The 17736-nt window shown below is 50.3% G+C and overlaps 1 protein-coding gene across 3 annotated transcripts in view; it reads left to right on the top strand.

The window, feature by feature from the left end:
- The window catches only part of GRM4 (glutamate metabotropic receptor 4), a 134069-nt gene that overhangs the window by 14676 nt on the left and 101657 nt on the right, over positions 1-17736 (top strand). The gene's annotated exons all lie outside the window — the stretch shown is intronic.

Here is a 17736-nt window from a genome sequence, read left to right as displayed (position 1 = left end):
AAAGAAAGGCTTTTGTTTTGACATTGTTTTGAAATAATTGCAATTCCCAAGAAAGATATGTTTTTCTTTCGGGTGCTTGTGGAGGATGTATGCCCCCACCCCCCTGCCCTACCCAAAGATAATGGTTAGAAAATGTGTCCTGATTTTTTGGGCAGAGTGTAGGGCTCCCGAACCCGCAGGGAATGGAGCTGAGGACAGGAAAACAGGTCCAGAGGGAGCAGGCAGTCTTATTTCTGGTGCTGGCGCACAAGCCTCCCTCTCTGGATTTCCTCCCTCCTGCCCTCCTTCCTGCACACCTTTCTCCCTTCCCTTCTGGAATCCTTCCCTGCCCCCTCCTCGCCGCCTCCCTTCCTCTCTTCCTGGGGCAAGAGCTGCTGATTTGCAATTCAATTGGAGCCAAGTGCTTCGCTAAGCTGCTAAAACAACTGAAAGCTACCGGGTAGAGGGAAAAACATTACAAGCATTTTACCAATAATTATGTGCCCGCTCCTTTCTCAGAGTCTGCCTTGTTTGCTCTGTGTGAGTGGGTGCGTATGTGTGTTTGTGTGTAAGTGTATGTGTGTATGTGTGAGAGAGAGAAAGATGGAGACGGAAGAAGAAGGGACACACTGAGGAAGCTGCTGAGCTCCCCCGTCGTCTGCCCTGGCGGCAATTCTCCACCTCTGGAGCTGGCTCTCCTCAGAGTCTCCTGAGTTATGGAGTGGGCTGAGAGAGGCTATTTGGCCCTATGCGGAGTGGGAAGAGCTGAGGCTGGTTTCCCCTCACCTGGGCCCTTTCTGGAACCCATTAGCCTAACTCCCAAGATGCATCTGTATTTGAGGCATCTCTGGAGGCTGGGGGAGGAATGGTGAGGGAGGTTCAAGTTTTGGGGTTGGGGGATTGGGGAGATGGTGGAAGGAGAGGAAGCTGGGCTGGGGCAGGGGTGTAGAAAGGAGGCCTGTGGTCCTGTCTCAGCGTCTGGGCTGGTCTTGGGCTTCCCAGATTGCGGAGCGTGATGCCATGTGGCTGTCATGTAGAGGGCTTCTTCCTGGAGCACTGGTTTTGCCTAATGACCTGGATGAAAACACTATTTTAATTTTAAAACAAATGGATGTGTTATGAAAGATGCAACATTTGTATATGGTTTTAAGATGAAGCAGGAGACTTGAAGAAAATTGTGCCCTTGCAGTGGACAATTTGAACAGTCCCTGGGGGCCTCTGTTTGCTCTTGGTCATCTTTCAGGGTTCCCTGGGGGGGCAGTTTGGAAAGGGGTCGCCTGATTTAGTCCTCCCATCCAGCTCCATTTGCAGTGAGGAGTGGAGACCCAGGGGGAAAAGGAGCAGGGGAACCCAGGGTTTGGCTGCTTCGTCCCCACCCCCCCAGCCAGGGCCTAGTGATAACTGGGGACAGCTGAGTCATCACTTCTGCCTGCCTGGCCCAGGCCTGGGAGGCCAGGCAGCAAGGGCTGGCCAGTATCAGGGACAAGCCTGGGACTCCATGTCATTTGTCAGGGTGAGGCACAGCCCCTCCGTCCCCTGAGAAGGCCAGACCACTGGGGGGATGCTGCATTCTTCTTATCTGAGCTTTTTATTAAACACCTTTTATGACCCTGGGTGTTTCAGAAACATGGTGAAACAGCCCAGCTCTGCCCTTTGGCCCCCATCTCCCAGAGGGAACTAATGCCCACTTCACAGGGAGGCGGAGAGGATCACAGGGGCTGAGAAGGGCCCGTCACTTGGCACACTGCCAAGGTTCAGAGAATGGTCACTGTCAGTGCTAGGCCTTAATGCATGTTCTTGGAAACACAGATATTTTGGGGTGAGGTGTTTAGTGCCCCAGACAAGGGAGAGGGCTGTCACTTCTGTGCTATAACTCCCCCTGGATCAGGAAGTTTGGGGGCAGGTGGTGCTGGGCCCAAGTGCCTTAATAGCCCAGGGGCTCACAAGTGGTCTTCATCCTGTGCCCATCTGGTCAAATATGAACGTGGCCACAGCCTCAGTGTTGTCTGTGCCTCCCCAGACCAGAGGGATGGAGGGGGCTGGGGCAGGAGGTCAGGAGTCCTCCAGGCCGCAGAGACTGGGCAGGAGAGGAGTGAGAGGGTCAGTAGAGAAGGAAGGAGGGAAGGAGGGGGCCTTGTAGGGAAAGGGAAGGATGGGAGGTGGGGGGAGATGATGAGAGAGTCAAGAGGGAGAGACAGGGCTGTGGTCTGTGTTCCCTGGGTCCCTTTTAACAGCGTTAATGTTCCAGACTGGCGACAAGAGGGCGCCTCAATAATTAAACTGAAAGATATCAGAGGCTGGGTGAGAAACTTAAGAGCCATTGACAGAAGCAAAAAGATTGAACTTTGGGGAGGGAGGTTGGGAGCAGAGCCTCAGAAAGGAGAGGGTGAGGGAGGGGTGTCTGGGGGAGCAGGAGGGAGGCCTGCTCCACTGGCCTGAGGGGCCTGGGCTGGCAGGTGTCCATTTCAAAGGGCACCTTGGTGTCCCCAGCCCCTTTCCCCACTCCTGATGAGGTGATTAATGGGGCCTGCTGGGAACTTGGCACCCGAGGCTGTGATTACAGCTTTTCTTCCTCCAAGAGGTGGATTTCTAGTGCATAGCTGGAGAGGAGCTCTGGGTTTGGGGGCACCCAGGGTGATTTCCTGCCTGGAGCATGCAAATGGGATGCAGTCAGGGCCAGGGTGCGAGCAGAACTCACAGCTTTCAGAGCTGGAAGGGGCCAACTCCCTGTTCTACAAATGTGGACACCAAGTCAGATCCCCAGCTCCCAGGCCTAACTCCTTCCAGACTGCCTGCCCGTATAAACTGGGTTGGAAGTGGGACTTGAGCCCAGGCCTTCTTTGGGGACCAGAAACTCCAACTCTGGGAAGACTAGGACTGTGGGTCTGATGGCTTATATTCCTGACTTTCCTACTCCCATCCCCTCTCCACCCTCATCTTGCCTGTATTCTCCCAGGACAAGGGAGTATTGATGATTGCATAGAAAACCTTCCGGAGGGGATGCCAAACCCAGAGAGCATGGCCTGTACAATGCCCTAGTTCTGGAGCCATTTAGGCCTGGACTTGAATCCCTTCTCTACCAGTTATCTAACTGCCACTCTCCTTATCAGTCATGTGCACCATAGTGTGAATGAGCAAACAAGATCTTTTCCTTATTGTTTGAGAGCAGCCACTATTGGGTGGGGGGAAGAACATACCACAGGGCCCTGGAAGGAAGCAGTTTCCAAACCCTGGACAGGTAAGGACTCAGAGGGACCCAGAAATCATTTCGTTCAGCCCCCTATTCATTTTGCAGTGGAGAAAACAGCCTCATAAAAGGGGAGGCAACACAGAATGGTAGTTAAGAATTTGGGCTTTGGAGCCAGACAGCCTGGGATCTGAACACCGGGGAAGGTTGCTTAACTGTCCTTTGCCTCAGTTTCCTCTTTATAAAATGAGGATGATAATGGTCCCAACCTCATATGCTAGGTGTGGGAATTAAGAGTTAATGCCCGGAAAAGGCCTAGCATGGTACCTGGCACACAGTCAGCCCACAGGAAATGTCATTGCACAGCTTGTCTCTGTGCCTTAAGTCAGCAGGAGAGACTCCACCGATGCGGAAGAGGTTGGAGCGGTGGGCAGTGACAGACGGTGACCTTTGTGGCTGATCCCAGAGAGGCCCCCACCATCTGCTGGGCCTCTTCTGTCTTCCTGCCATGAGCTCCGTTCTGAGAGTGTTGAGACTGTGTAGCCAACTTAACTTTTGGATAATGGGAGTTTTCTCGCTGTCACAACAGTGGGGCTTGGGAAGGGGGCATAGGGTAGTGTGGAAGGAAGGCAGGAAGGTTGCAGGCAGGAGAGAGGACAGGGACACCAGCCAGCAGGCAGTGGGCAGGTGCCACCCCCAGCTTGGCCCTGTGAGTTCTTTTTTCCCATGTGGGACTATAGGTGCTATAAAGCCTGCTGCTAGAGAAACTCTACCTGCCTGGTGCTTTCCTCATCTGCCTCTCAGGGCCTAGGGCTCCTGGGGAAACTTTGTGGCTTAGATAACACAAAATCTTCTGTTAGGGGTGTGGCTTTTGTGTCTTCAAAGTGTTTTCACAGCACAAGCAGGAGGAACTTTAGAGTCCACCCACTAACCCTCTACATCCTCTCCATCTCCCTGGATGACAGCTCCATCCTTCTAGTGTCCAGGGTAAAAACTGGGTGGCATCTTCGACCACTCTGTCCCTCTCCCACCCCACATTCTACCTGTCGGCAAATCCTGCTGGCTCAACTTTCAGCACACATCTGGATATGACCACTCCTCACCTCCGTATCACCCCTGCTGTCTCCTACCTGACCATTGCAGAAGCTTCCTCTGTCCTCTCCCTTCTTCTCCACAGCCAAACCTTCACTCAGAAGGGATCTTTCTAAAATCTAAATCAGATCGGCTCACACTCCTGCTTAAACCTTTTATTGGCTTCCCACTGCTCTTAGATTAGAATTCAAACTCCTTGCCTGTCTGCTGCGTGCTGCCCCTGGCCACATCTCTTTATCTCTGCTGGGCACACTCCACACCAGCCATACTGTTTTCTTTACGTTCCTTGAAGACACCATGCTATTTTCCCACTGCAGGACCTTTGCACCTGCTGTCCCCTCTGTCTGAAATATTCTTTCTCCACTCTTCATGAAGCTGGATCCTTCTCATTCAACCTTAAACTTAAATGGCCTTTATTTAGAGAAGCTCCCTTGCCTCCAGATAGTCTCTCATCGCCCTGTTCTTTTCCTTTATGGCAATCATCACAATTTGCATCCACGTACGTGTTTGTTTGCTTGTTTGCTCTTTGCTTCGCCCTCTAGACGCAAGAGCCAAATCTGGCCCACTGCCTATTTTTGTATGGCCTACTAGCTAAGAATGGTCTTTATGTTTTCAACTGGTTGAAAAAAAAAATCAAAAGAAAATAACATTTCATGATGTGAAAATTATATGAAATTCAAATTTTAGTATCCATAAATAAAGTTTTACTGGAATATAGCCACAGTAATTACAACCATGGAATTGAGTAGACAAGACAGAGACTGGCTGACCCCTGCTCTAGACTATAAGCTCCACCTATAAACCAAACCAAACCAAACCAGTTGCTGTGGAATCCTTGGGTCGTGCAAACAGTTAATGCACTTGGCTGCTACCCAAAATGTTGGAGGTTTGGATACACCCAGAGTTACCTCAGAAGAAAGGCCTGGCAATCTAATTCCAGAAAATCAGTCATTGACAACCCTATGGGGCACAGTTCTACCCTGACACATATGGGGTCACCACGAGCCAGAGATGACCTGATGGCAACTGGATTACTAGTTTGTGAGACTCCCAGTGGATGCCCGGCCTGTGGTGGTAGGCCCTCAGAGAATCGTGACTGACTGGACTCATGGAGGGATGGGGAATGGGAGTGGGATGTCTGCAGCTCACACCACCAGAAACTCTGCAGCAACAGCAGGGCAGCCATGGTCTGGGGTCTGTCTCCCAATTCCTGCACAAGCTCCTGGCTCTGGGGCTGGGTGTGCCTGGGCCCACCTTACCACTGGGTCAAGCCAGTGTCCAGCAGTGCTCACCACTTTGGAGATCCCAGGGTCACCTGGATGTGTTTCCTTGCCCAAAACACCTCCTCCTGGTCCTCACAGGCTTATGAAATTCTCTCACTTAAAAGCTTTGCTCCCTGTTAAAGGGTATCCCATGACCACTTTAGACTTATTAGAGATTGGTCCCAACAGGGCTTGCTCAATAAATGTTCTGGGATGTGTGTGAATGAGGAGCCTCCCCTAACAGGTGGCTGAGGTGAGATAATCACACCATTTACATAGCACTTATCCTGTACCCGATGTTGTACTAAGAGCTTAATCCTCACAGCACCCTCCTGGGTTAGGTGTACAATTTTTATCCCCATTTACATTTTACAGATGGGGAACTGAGGCACAGAAAAGCTAAGCAACTTGCCCAAGGTCACACAGCTAGTAAGTGGTGGAGCTGGGATACAAACCCAGACTGTCTGGCCCTAAACCATCCTCTTCACCACTGCTCTCCTATCTCTCGGCCATTAGACAGCCTTGCGTTCAAGACTTGGCCTAATGTTTACTCACTCTGTGACTTCTCCAAGCCTCAGTTTACTCATCTGTAAAATTGGCATGATGATCTTCACCTGACAGTAGTGATAATGTGTGCAAAGCCCTTATTAGGGGTTCTGGGGATGTTACCAAAGCAGATTTTGATGGACATTTGAGAGCTTGTGAGCTACTGGGCCTCTGAGGAGGTAGGGAAGGAGAGCAGGACGTGTTGGAAGTGGGTCTTGCTGATGGTGACTGTCTAGATTTGTCCATATGCTCCAGTCAGACCTGGCTTCTCTTGGGGCACCCTCTCCCCCATGCAGCCCTCATGCTCGCTTCCTCTGAGGTGCACCTGGGGTTGTGGAACATCTCTGAAGATGGGAACACTGGTTACAGGACATTCTGGAGTGGAAGCAGGCAGGCTTTCAGCTCAGGTGGACAGTGCCTGGACTGGCAAACGGGCTCATTATGGCAGAATTAAAAGGAGGGAATGCAGGCCTTTGGGGGCCTCTGGGGAGGCCCCCCTGGGAGATGCCTAGGGGGGCTCCTGGAGCCCAGGTAGGGGCTGACAGGGCCCCTGGATGAAGGGTATGGCGTTGTGGAGGGGTGAGGTGGGGGCTGAGCCTAGGGGGCCTCAAGGTGAAGACTGCTGGCTTCTGGCTCCCTCTTGCACATCTGGACATGGGTTTGCCCATTTATAAAATCAATTTGGTCATTCAATAAATCTGTATTGAACAGCTGCTCTGTGCCTGGCACTGTGCCGCAGGAGTGGTTCTCCATGGAATCACTCGAGGAGTTTAAAAATTCCTGGTACCTGGGCCCCACCCCAGAAATTCAGATTTCATTGATCTGGGCTGGGACTTGGGCTCCCAGGTGATACCAGTGTGCACCTAGGTGGAGAACCACAGCTCAAAGTGACCCTCATAGAGCAGGAAACTGAAGAGGCAAAGGCCTTGCCCTGGCAGAGCGTTCATGTTCTTCCATGTTCAAGGGGAAGTCAGGCAGTGAACAGATACAACACATAGATGTATGATGGGGTAGGGGTGGGAGGGGCAGTGTACCACAGCAGCACAAAGCAGGGCAGTGGTGGGAGAGCAGTGAGGGGAGGGGATGCCAATTTAGACAGATTGGTTAGGGGTGGCCTTTTTTGGAGAAGAGACATTTGTACAGAAACTTGAATGGAGTTAAGGGGGTTGCCCAGTGCATATCTGGAGGAAGAGTGTTCAGGTAGAGGGGACAGCAAGCCGCTCTGGAGCTTGCTCATCTGTAAAAGGGGCAGAACCGTGTGTGTGGTGTTTTTCAGGTGTAGCGTCTGAGAGAGAGGATGAGAACAGTGTGGAGGGGAGCAGGCGCATGGTGGGCACACAGTGGGTGCTCAGTGTTGCTCGTCCTCTCTTGCTGACAGAGCATTCAGGAGGGCTTGGGGGAGAGGCTGTGGGTGTCGTCTGAGCCCTGAAGGGCAGGGGTCGGCAATGGGGAGGAGCAGGAGGCTGGCATATGGCAGAGGAATGGCTCTGGCGGGTATACCAGAGGCCCCTGCATGACATCGTGGGGGTCCTCCCATCCCGGACACTGTCAGGCAGCCTGCTGTGGGGGATGGTGTTGGGGGAGGTCTGTGGATCCCCTGGCCAGCGAAGCCTCCCACAGCTGGGAGCAGGTGCTGTGTTCTGGGTGTGGTTCTGCTGAGACTCTGTGACTGGGGCAGGTCGCTGCCCTCTCTGTCAAATGAAAGCATTGGGTTAGATAGCTCTGTCTCCCATTTTTTTTAATTATGGTGAAAATATACACAAAACCTTCACCAATTCAACAGTTTCTGCATGTACCGTTCAGTGACATTAATTACATTCTTCAAGCTGTGCAACCATTTTCGCTCTCCTTTTTCAAATCATTTCACCGCCACTAACAAACTCAGTGCCCTCTGAGGAAAAACTCCCTCTTTCCCCCTCCCTCTCACCCTTGTTAACCACTAATAATTTTTGGTTTCTAGGTATTTGCTTATTTCATATAAGTGAGATCATACAGTATTTGTCCTTTTGCGACTGACTTATTTCACTCGGCATGATGTTTTCAAGGTTCATCCATGTTGTGGCATGCATCAGGACTTCGTTTCTCTTCCTGGCTGAGTAATATTCCACTGTGTGTATATACCACATTTTGCTTAGCCATTCATTGGTTGATGGACATTTCGGTTGTTTCCACCTCTTGGCTATTGTGAAAAGTGCTGCTGTGAACGTTGGTGTATAGGTATTAGTGTTTGTGTTCCTGCTTTCACTTCTTCTGGGTATATATACCTAGGATTGAGATTGCTGGGTCATATGGTAGTTCTATGATCAACTTTTTGAGGACCCACTAAACTGTTTTCCACAGCAGTGCCCCTCACTTCCTTACTTACCAGCCTTTCTACTGAGGGAGCACAGACTGGCCTCCATGCGGTCTTTCCAGTCATCTCTCCTGCCTGCCTGGTCCCTGCATGGCCCCTGACCAGCCTTCACCTGGGCTATGCTCCCCCTCTGCAATGTCCTCCTTGATTTCTGATGGGCTGAGTCTTATAAGCCTTTCCTGACCTCCAAGGGCAGAGATGATCCTGGGATTGTGGGTATCTGGATGGCACACCTGGGGTTCCCCACAGTCCAAGGGCATGTTGAGAGTAGGATTGGGACTGGACTCTCTCGGTCATTCCGGCCCGCAGTGCCTGGCCCAGAGACAGACAGACAAGTCAGGGGAGCTGCCAGCCTTGGGACTAGACGTTGAACTGAGTAACAAGGTGCTGTGCCTGAGGTGGGGGCAGGAGGGGGTGGAACTTACATCAGCCTGAAGGATTAAACCTACTGTACCTGCCCCCACCCCCAAATGAGCTGTGTGCTTTTCATTTTCCTCCCAGTTTATTAAACTACCATTTTTATGACCCAGACATGTTAGAAATGAAAAGAAGCCAAATTCTACTTTATATTCCAATTGACCTTTAAGCTTGCCACTTGCTCCGGCGGACTGGGGCGAGGTGATGAGAAGCCAGTGGCTGGCCTCGCTTCCAGGTTCCGTGGCTGCCTTGGAGTCGTGGTTGGAAGCTATACGAGGGTGGTGGCAGTGACACCCTTAGTCTTACCCCCTGTTCCCTGTCCGTCTGTCCCCAGCTCCATCCTTCCTTCTTTCTGTCTGACTCCGGGCTTTCTCTGTTTCTCTCTCATGCCCTCCTCCCCAACACTCTCTTTCTTCTGGTCCCTATCGGACTTTTCTCTCTCTGGCTCTGTCTTTGAGCCTCTCTTTGTCTGGGTGACATGGGGCTGTCCCATGCCTGATGTCCTGTAGTTAAGGGTAGGAGGCAGAAGCGGCTGATAACCCACCTGTTCCTTGCCAGAGGCACCCCAGCCTTGTGCCTGCTCTGGCACCCACCTGTCTGCCTACCTGGCTCACACCTTGATCATGGCCGTGGGCAGCTCAGTGCTAAATACTTCCTTGTGGGCACCCAACCCACCCAGACACCCCTACCCCAACTTAGGTAGCCACCTAATAGCCCCAGAACTTTCACTTTGAAAATGTGGCCTGGCTTCGGGCACGTCTTGGCGCTGCTCTGGTCTCTGCTGGCCCTGTCTATGGGATGATTAGGACTGGCTCTGCATCCTTCCCAGGACTGTGATGAGGCCAGTCACAAGGATGTGAACCTGCTTCAAAGAGAGAAAACAGCAGCATGGGTTCAAATGCCGGCCCTGCCACATACTGGCTGTGTGGCCTTCGGCAGGTCACTTAACCTCTTTTAGCCTGAGTTTCCAGATCTATAAAATGGGCAGGGTGGTTGTTGAGTCTCGAATGGGGCCATGTAAAGTGACTAGCACAGTGCCTGGCACATAGAAGATGCTCAAGCAACAGAAGCTGTTGTGAAGTGTGTTCATGTGTGAGGAGGAGGCTGGATTCTCCTCCCCGTCCCTCCTTTCATTCCCACATTCCTGGACACCAGTCCTTTCCAGGTCTCAGTTCCTCCTGGGGTCTGCTGAGAGGTGCCCCAGGGTGCCTCTGGAGGAGTGTGCTGTGCTCAGCCCTGCCCCTAGCCGAGTACAGGTGCAGTGAGGGTGGAAACAGGTCTCAGAGCCGCTGCCTGCTCTCCAGGCATCCCCAAGGGCCTAGGGGGAGTTTAAAACTCATTATGGCTGAATTATCCTGGAGGGAGGGAGCCCACTGAGCACCACCCCCTGATGCTGGCAAGAGCGAAGAGGGGCCCTAATGGTCTCCGGTATCTAGGGTTAGGGCTGCGGAGTGAAGAGAGGCAGCACTTACCTCATTCTCTGTCCCCCAGGGGCTGTGGTTTTGGGGAGAGGATGGGCAACATTAACCTCTGTCGGGCCGCAGTGGGGAGCGGGGAGAGGGATTGTGTCAGTACAGCCTCCTCCCCCTAGGCCCAGAGCCATCTCCCTCCTTCTGAGCTCAGGCCTGGGAGCTATCAGGGAATCCAGCGTATCCCCCACCCAGAGTGACTGGAGAGGACAATACTTACCCCTAGGGATGAATTCCCAGTGGAGGTACCAGCCAAGGGAGAGATTTTGAGGTTCAGAATTGGGGTGTGTGTGTGTAGGGGGGCTTCCAGGATCCTGTCTGTTCAGAGAGGACACTCCAGCAGAAAGTGGGGGTACACCCGGCCTTCACAAACGGGCCTTTCATTTTATTGAAGGTGAGTGGCATCTTCCATGTGGGTCTAACATGAAGGTGTTTCACTCTTCACGAGGTGTGTGTGTCACACACACGCACACATACATATACATATAATGAAGTATTTCAAGCATATGGAAAATTATAGAGAATAATATAATAAACTGCCCTGTACCCACCACTTGGCTTGCTCATATATTGAAATTTTGCCATAATAGCATCAAAACTTGTTTTCATTTTAAGACAGAAAAGATTATAAATATAATCAAAGGCCCCTGCACATACCTCCTGATCCCACTCCCTTCTCTTCCTCCTCAGAGACAACCACTGACTTGTCCTGTATTTGCTTTTAAAAATTCCTGTGCCTTTAAAAAAAAAATGTATGTTTATGTATATGTGTGTGTATAATGTCCGTGGGTGGTGCAAGTGGTTTGCGCTCGACCGCTAATCTAAAGGTTGGCAATTTGAACCTACCCAGCAGCACCGCAGAAGAAAGGCCTGGTGATCTGCATCTGTAAAGATTACAGCCAGGAAAACCCTACGGAGCAGTTCTACTCCGTGACACATGGGGTCGTCATGAGTTGGAGTTGACTTGATGGCAATGGATTTTTTTGTGTGTGTGCGATGCATATGTATGTACATGTATATGTATATATAGATATCCAAAAATAGTATTTAGTTTTGTTTTGCATGATTAAAACTTGATAAAAATAAGATTGTATGGTGTGTATTCTGCAGCTTCCTTTTTTTTTTGCTCATTATCCTTCTGCCACGTGGCCTGCTTGGCTCATTTTCTTCGCTGTATAGTACTCCACACTATGACTCTGCCCCTGTGAATTTATTCAGTCATTCTCCTGTGGTGGTAGTTCCTGGGCTATTTTTCCGGTTTTACAAACAGTTCTGTGTGAACATTCTTTCCAGTGTTGCCTTGTGTTCCTGGGAGAGTTTCTTAAAGATCACGCCTGGGAGCAGAATTGATCTTGGGGAACAAGCATCCTGAACTTTCCTGGATGATGCCTGTTGCTCTCCGTATTCTGTGCAGGGGAACTGGTTTCCAAACCTGCCTCCCCACTGGAGTCCCCCTGGAGCACTGTCAAAACATATGTTTTCGCAGGGTTCCCGGGCCTAAGCCAGCCTGCTGAGAGAGACTCTCAGGTGTAGAGTGTTTTATCAAGCTCCCCGGATGCTTCTTGGCTCTGCATTTGGAGGCACCCCAGTTCGTCATTAAGCCTGGCTGTAGAGCCCACTCCCTGCTCTGCCACTCACTCGCTGTGTGACTTTGGTCAAGTTGCTGAGTCTCTCTGAGCCTGGGTGTCCTCTTCTGCAAAACGGGAATGATGTTAACAGTGAGGACTCAAGTTAGGGTTAGCCCCCACCTTCCTGGAGGGGGGAAACTTGGTGTTTTGTTTTTTTAAATAATATTTTATTGTATTTTCGGTGAAAGTTTACGCAGCAAATAGGTTTCCCATTTGACAAATTCTATACAAATTGTTCAGTGACATTAGTTACGTTTTCCACAATGTGCCAACATTGTCTTTAATTGGGTTCTGGTTGTTCTGTTTCCCTGCCCCCTTATCTTCTCATCTTTGCTTTACAGTAATTGTTGACCTTTTGGTCTCATATAGATGACTTTTAAATAGACCACCATACTCAAGGGTAAATTCCTTTATTTTGTGTGCCACTGCATTATTTTGCTAAAATGTGACCTCAGGGGATGGTTTTAGTTTAGGCTTTAAAGAGTATCTCAGGGCCATAGTCTCAGATAGTCGTCTAGTCTCAACTAGTCCAGTAAGTCTGGACTTTTTAAGAATTTGAATTCTGTTCCACCTTTTTCTCCCATTCTGTCAGGATCCATCTGTTGTGGCCCTGATCAGAACGGTCTATAGTTGTAGCTGGGCACCATCTAGTTCTTCTGGTCTCAGAGTAGATGCGGCCGTGGCTTGTGTAGGCTATTTGCCCTGTAAAGTAGTTTCTTCTCTGAAACTTTGGTTTCCTTCTTTCTCTTTTGCTCCAGATGAGTAGAGATGAATAATTGTGTCTTAGATGGCCACCTGCAAGCTTTTAAGACCTCGTATGCCACTCACCTCACTAGGATGCTGAATATGAACTTTGTGAACTATATTTTTCCAATTGACTGAGTTGTCCTATGAGACTAAGGTCCTAAGCCTTCAAATCCAGAAAACCACTCTCTCAGGGTGTTTGGTTATGTCTGAGAAGTATCTGTGTCTTCTATGAATATATACGCCTGCACACACTTATACTTCCATATAGATAATTCTATCTGTGCACACATATGTACATACCTGTACCTACCCGTACACCTATATGCTTATACACATACATATGTGACCATAGACTCATTTTTTGGTCACTGTTGGTGTTGGGAGCTTGATGTTTTTGAGGCCTGTGATACGCCCATATGTGATATGTGCTGGCGTTATCCAGAGGACTGTGACTCGCTGGTCAAGCTTGAATGCATTATGACTCCTGCTTTGTGCAGACGCTGTACCAGGCTTTAGAAATGTATGTATAGGCCAAGGACCCTACCTTCAAGGAGTTGATTGGGCAGTAATTTCATGATGCTGGGGTGACTGCTATCATAGGGGTCTACATAAGGGGACCAGTCCCTAGAGAAGGACATCATGCTTGGTAAAATAGAGGATCAGTGAAAAAGAGGAAGACCTTCAATGAGATGGATTGATACAGTGGCTGCAACAGTGGGCTCAAGCATAACAACGATTGTGAGGATGGTGCAGGACCAGGCAGTGTTTTGTTCTGTAGTACATAGGGTTGCCATGAGTCGGCAGTGATTTGACGGCTCCAAACAACAACAACACAAGAGGGTTGTCAGGGAAGGCTTCCTGTAGGAGGGGACAAGTAATGCTGAGACTCAACGGCCAGGACAGAATTAGCTAGGTTGAGGGGAGTGCTGGCTGGCATGGGAGGGCATTGCAGGCTGAAGAGACAGCAAGTACAAAGGCCTGGAGGCGAGAGAGAGCAAGCACAGCGGGCTTGTGTGTGTGTATCGGCTGTCCTGCCTCCTACCTCCAGGAGGCTGCTGGGGTTCAGGGTTACAGTGACTGAGGTGGGGCCTGACAAGCGCCTCCCCCTCCCCACCATGAAGGCTCCTGACAGCAAGGCCTCTGGTTGCAGCTAGAAGAGGGTTTATGGGAAGCCTGAAGTGTGAGGAAATGTTAAGTGCCTTATAAGTACTTTGATTATTTTAAAATGCTTAAGTGGTTTTCTAAGATGGTCCTAACGTACTTCGGTGACACAGACACAGAATCAATAGGAAAGTACAACAAACCCAAGGAGAGGAAGACAGCGTCCTCACCTGCCTCCCCACTGCCCCTCCTGGACCTGGCCAGTCAGCCCTGTGCTGGGCCAGGGGCTGCGGACAAGGCCCCCCACATCTTCCCTCCCACTCCCAGGCTGCGAAGCCCCCACCCGCTGTGCTGGGCTGTCCTGAGTCCTGGCTTCTGTCAGACATTTCAGGCCGCTGAGGCAGGGAGGGAGTCGGGGTGACGCGGTGGTTAAGAGCTTTGCTGCTAACCAAAAGGTTGGCAGTTCAAATCCACCAGCCGCTCCTTGGAAACCCTATGGGGCAGTTCTACTCTGTCCTACAGAGTCGCTGTGAGTCGGAATCTGCTCAATGGCAATGGCAACGTGCTGCAGGGAGTTGGGGAGGCAGCCCGAGAAGGTCTTCTTCAAAGATGCTTTTCTTTCCCGAATGAGCCTTTTATCCAGGGGTCCCCAGTGCCTGGAGCATGGCATTCTTTGTAGTGATTCTTTTTCAAATGCATAATACATTCTCATGGTTCAGTATTCAAGAGATACAGAAGGATATGCCCAGCCCCAGCCTCACCCTGGAGGCAGCCACTGTCCCCTGTGCGCCCTTCTCAAGAGCTCTTAGGCCTGGAAGTGGGGCTGCTGGCTGTACAACTCCAGGGGGCTCCACTCACCTGGAGTCTCTGTGGCAGAGGCCCTGCACAGGTGGGGAATGCAAGCATATGTGTGCCCCCCCTTTCCACCCAGCACAGCACTTGCTCTTGGGTTGGTCCTCCGTCAGCATATGAGGCCTGCTTTCCCTTTGTATAGCTGCGTAGTGCTCCCTGCTTCTCGTCTCCTCCCGATGGACACTTAGGTTGTTTCCAGTCTTGTGCTTTTACAAACAGCCACAAAGGATGACTTTGTGTACTAGCTGTTTTGCATGTTTTGGTAGGGTGAATTCCTATAGACAGAATGCTAGACGGAGGGACAAGTGTGTTTGTAATTGTGATGGATATAGTCCCCTTGCCTTTCTGCCAATGAGGGTGCAGGCTGGACTTGAAGATGCCTTGCAGCTGGGCTTCCTTCTGTGCTGCCAGCCAGCATGTGGCCTGGGGGAGGCCCCATGGCCCATTCCGACCTGGCCTCTGTGTGGCGTTGTGTAGTGGTCATGGGGTGCAGGGCTAGCAGGACTCAGGATCCCCTTCAGGGGCAGCCCCAAGTCTCTGTGCAGGGTAGGCAGGAGCAGGGGGCCATCTTGCATATAGGGGGCCCTGGGGACCTGGGACCTTTGTCCCACACATGTCTCAGGGAAGGGGCCAAGGGCTGGAGGGGTGGGTGACCATCACTGGCTGTCCCAGCTTCCTGTCCCTCCATCCTTATGGTTGTGATCAATCCTAACAGAAGCACTTTCACACCCACATCCTGCTACCTTTCCAACCCCACAGCTGCCTTGTGTGCCCATTTCACAGATGAGGCTCTGAGAGGTGGTGACTCACCAGGTCCTACATCTGCTCAGGGGTCAAGTTGGGCTGGTCCTTTACCTCCTTCAACTCTCCAAGGAGTACTTCTGCTCCAGGCCTGCACAGTATGCTCATTCCTCCCTCTAAGCCTTTGCTGGAGCAGTCCTCTCTGTGGGGAGTGTCTCCCTTCTCTCCTAACCAGCCTTGGGACCTTGGTAAAGTCACTTGAACTGTCTGCGCGTCAGTTTTCCCACCTGTAAAATGCATCCAGACCTAATTTTACTGGATGATCTTTGAGGATGGTGAACAGGGAGCTCTCCCACTTCTTCCTGGAGGGGCTTGAAACTCTTATTTTAAAAGGGGGGGTTTGACATTATTGTTTTTGTTTTCCATGTAAGCATGGTGTTGAGTATAAAGAAAGCCACTGTCTCATCTCTCCTACCCCAAGGTACACAGCCAGATGAGAGATGGAAAGGCCTTGTCAACTGGAAAATATTGTATATATTTGTTATATTCATTTTGCATAGTTTATCAAACTGTCTTTGCAAGAGGCATGACTTTGCATATGGAAGCCCTGCACTTTCTTCCTTACTGTTCACATTCAGCTTCAAACCTCCTTCTCTGGGGACCCTTCTTGACCATGCCAGTCTTCACCCACCTCTGGACTCCAACTCCCAATAGTTAGTGCTAGCCATTGAGCTTTCCCTTTCTCTAGTCTCCTCATAGAGAGAGAGAGAGACTGATCCTGAGGTCAGGAACTATGTCATCTACTTCTTTTGTGGGTCCGCACAGAATCTATAAGGATGAGTTAAAAACATTTCTTATTCTTTTTTTTTTAATGTAGAGGTATAAATATGAAAAACAAAACAAAAACAAACAAATGCTAAGGGTTTTCCTCTTAGCATTTGTTTGGTTTCCAGTTAATTAAAAATATGTATATTTTATGTACACTTTGGGGGTCAACAAATAAGTGCGGACCATGGATTTTGGGACTTTCAGGTGCCTGCTGTAGGCAGCTTCTGAGCATTTCTTAGAAACTGCAATAGTGTCGTAGGGCCAGGTGGAGAACTGGAACAGGGAAATCAGTGATCCAATCCCAATAGTTCACAATTTATTATCTTTTTAATAATCTTTCACAGTCACTTCTTGTTCATCCAATACAACAATCCTGCAGTCCTATTACACTACACAATAGTGTTCAAGACAGGTGCCCTATTTTACAGATGAGGAAACTGAAGCCAAGAGAAATGAAATAATCTGTCTGGTGGGGGGGGGGGGCACCCAGCTAGCTAGAATTAGAGCTAGGGTTAGAATCAGGGTCCCAGGCTTTGCTCCCCACATACACCTGAAAGTCCTGAGTACATCCTTTGAGTCCCGCAGATCTTAGTGCAGAAGCCTGCGGGTAACTGTTGAAGGTTTGCAGACTGGAATCATGTCAGTCCCTCCTTCTTCCCCATCAAGCATGGGACAGTCAGCCTTGGGGTCCCTGACGTGTGAGTATGGACTGATGTTCTCTGACTCCTCTTGCTGGTGCGATTATAAAAGCCAACATGTTCATTGTGGATTTGGAAGAAAACAGAAAAATATAAAGAAGCAAAGTAAAATTGCCCATTCATCCCACCATCCAATGACAACCTTGATACACTTGTATATTTCCTTCCAGCCTTTCTTCTGTGTAATTTACAAAGTTGAGATCATATCATCTATCTTGTTCTGTAGCCAGCTTTTGTCCACCAGACTACAGTTGTGGGCATTTTCCAATATTCTTAAATAGTCTTTGAAACGTGGTGTTTAATAGCTACATAATCACCCAACGGGGGGCCCTATCATCTTTTATTTAGCCCGTCTCACGGTGGCTGGATGAGTATGAGGTATTGGGGCTGCTTCCTGGACTGTGTCTGTGCATTTGCAATGGACTTTCTCTCTGTGAGGAGATGTTACAGGGTGGTGGGAAACAGGAAGTGGGCAGGCCCTACCTAATTGGAGCATTTTTCTTGGAAAAGACAGGTGCTCAGGTGAGCTCCCTGTGAGGTCAGGCAAGGAGGTGGACATGGCAGGTGGAGTGTAGGAGGCAGAACCAGGTATCCTTGGTGATGCTGTGCGCGTGGGACGCGGGGACCTGGAGAGATGAGCTCAGCTGAACCGCAGGCATAGGGGCCAGGGGACTGTGGCTTCACTTTATTCCTGCTCAGTGTGAAAGCTCCCAAAGCTCCTGGATATCAAGCTCAGGGATTTAAATCAAGTGTGGTGGCTGAGGGAGGGGGTGGGCAGGGGGCCAGGCTAGAAGGGAAGGGAGATGACCTCACTCGTACCATTCGGCCTGAACAGG

The sequence above is a fragment of the Trichechus manatus genome, unplaced genomic scaffold (assembly GCF_000243295.1).
Source record: "Trichechus manatus latirostris isolate Lorelei unplaced genomic scaffold, TriManLat1.0 scaffold00261, whole genome shotgun sequence".
Taxonomy (NCBI): domain Eukaryota; kingdom Metazoa; phylum Chordata; class Mammalia; order Sirenia; family Trichechidae; genus Trichechus; species Trichechus manatus.
Note: the sequence above shows the minus strand (reverse complement) of the source record. Positions and strands in the feature narration are given on the sequence as shown.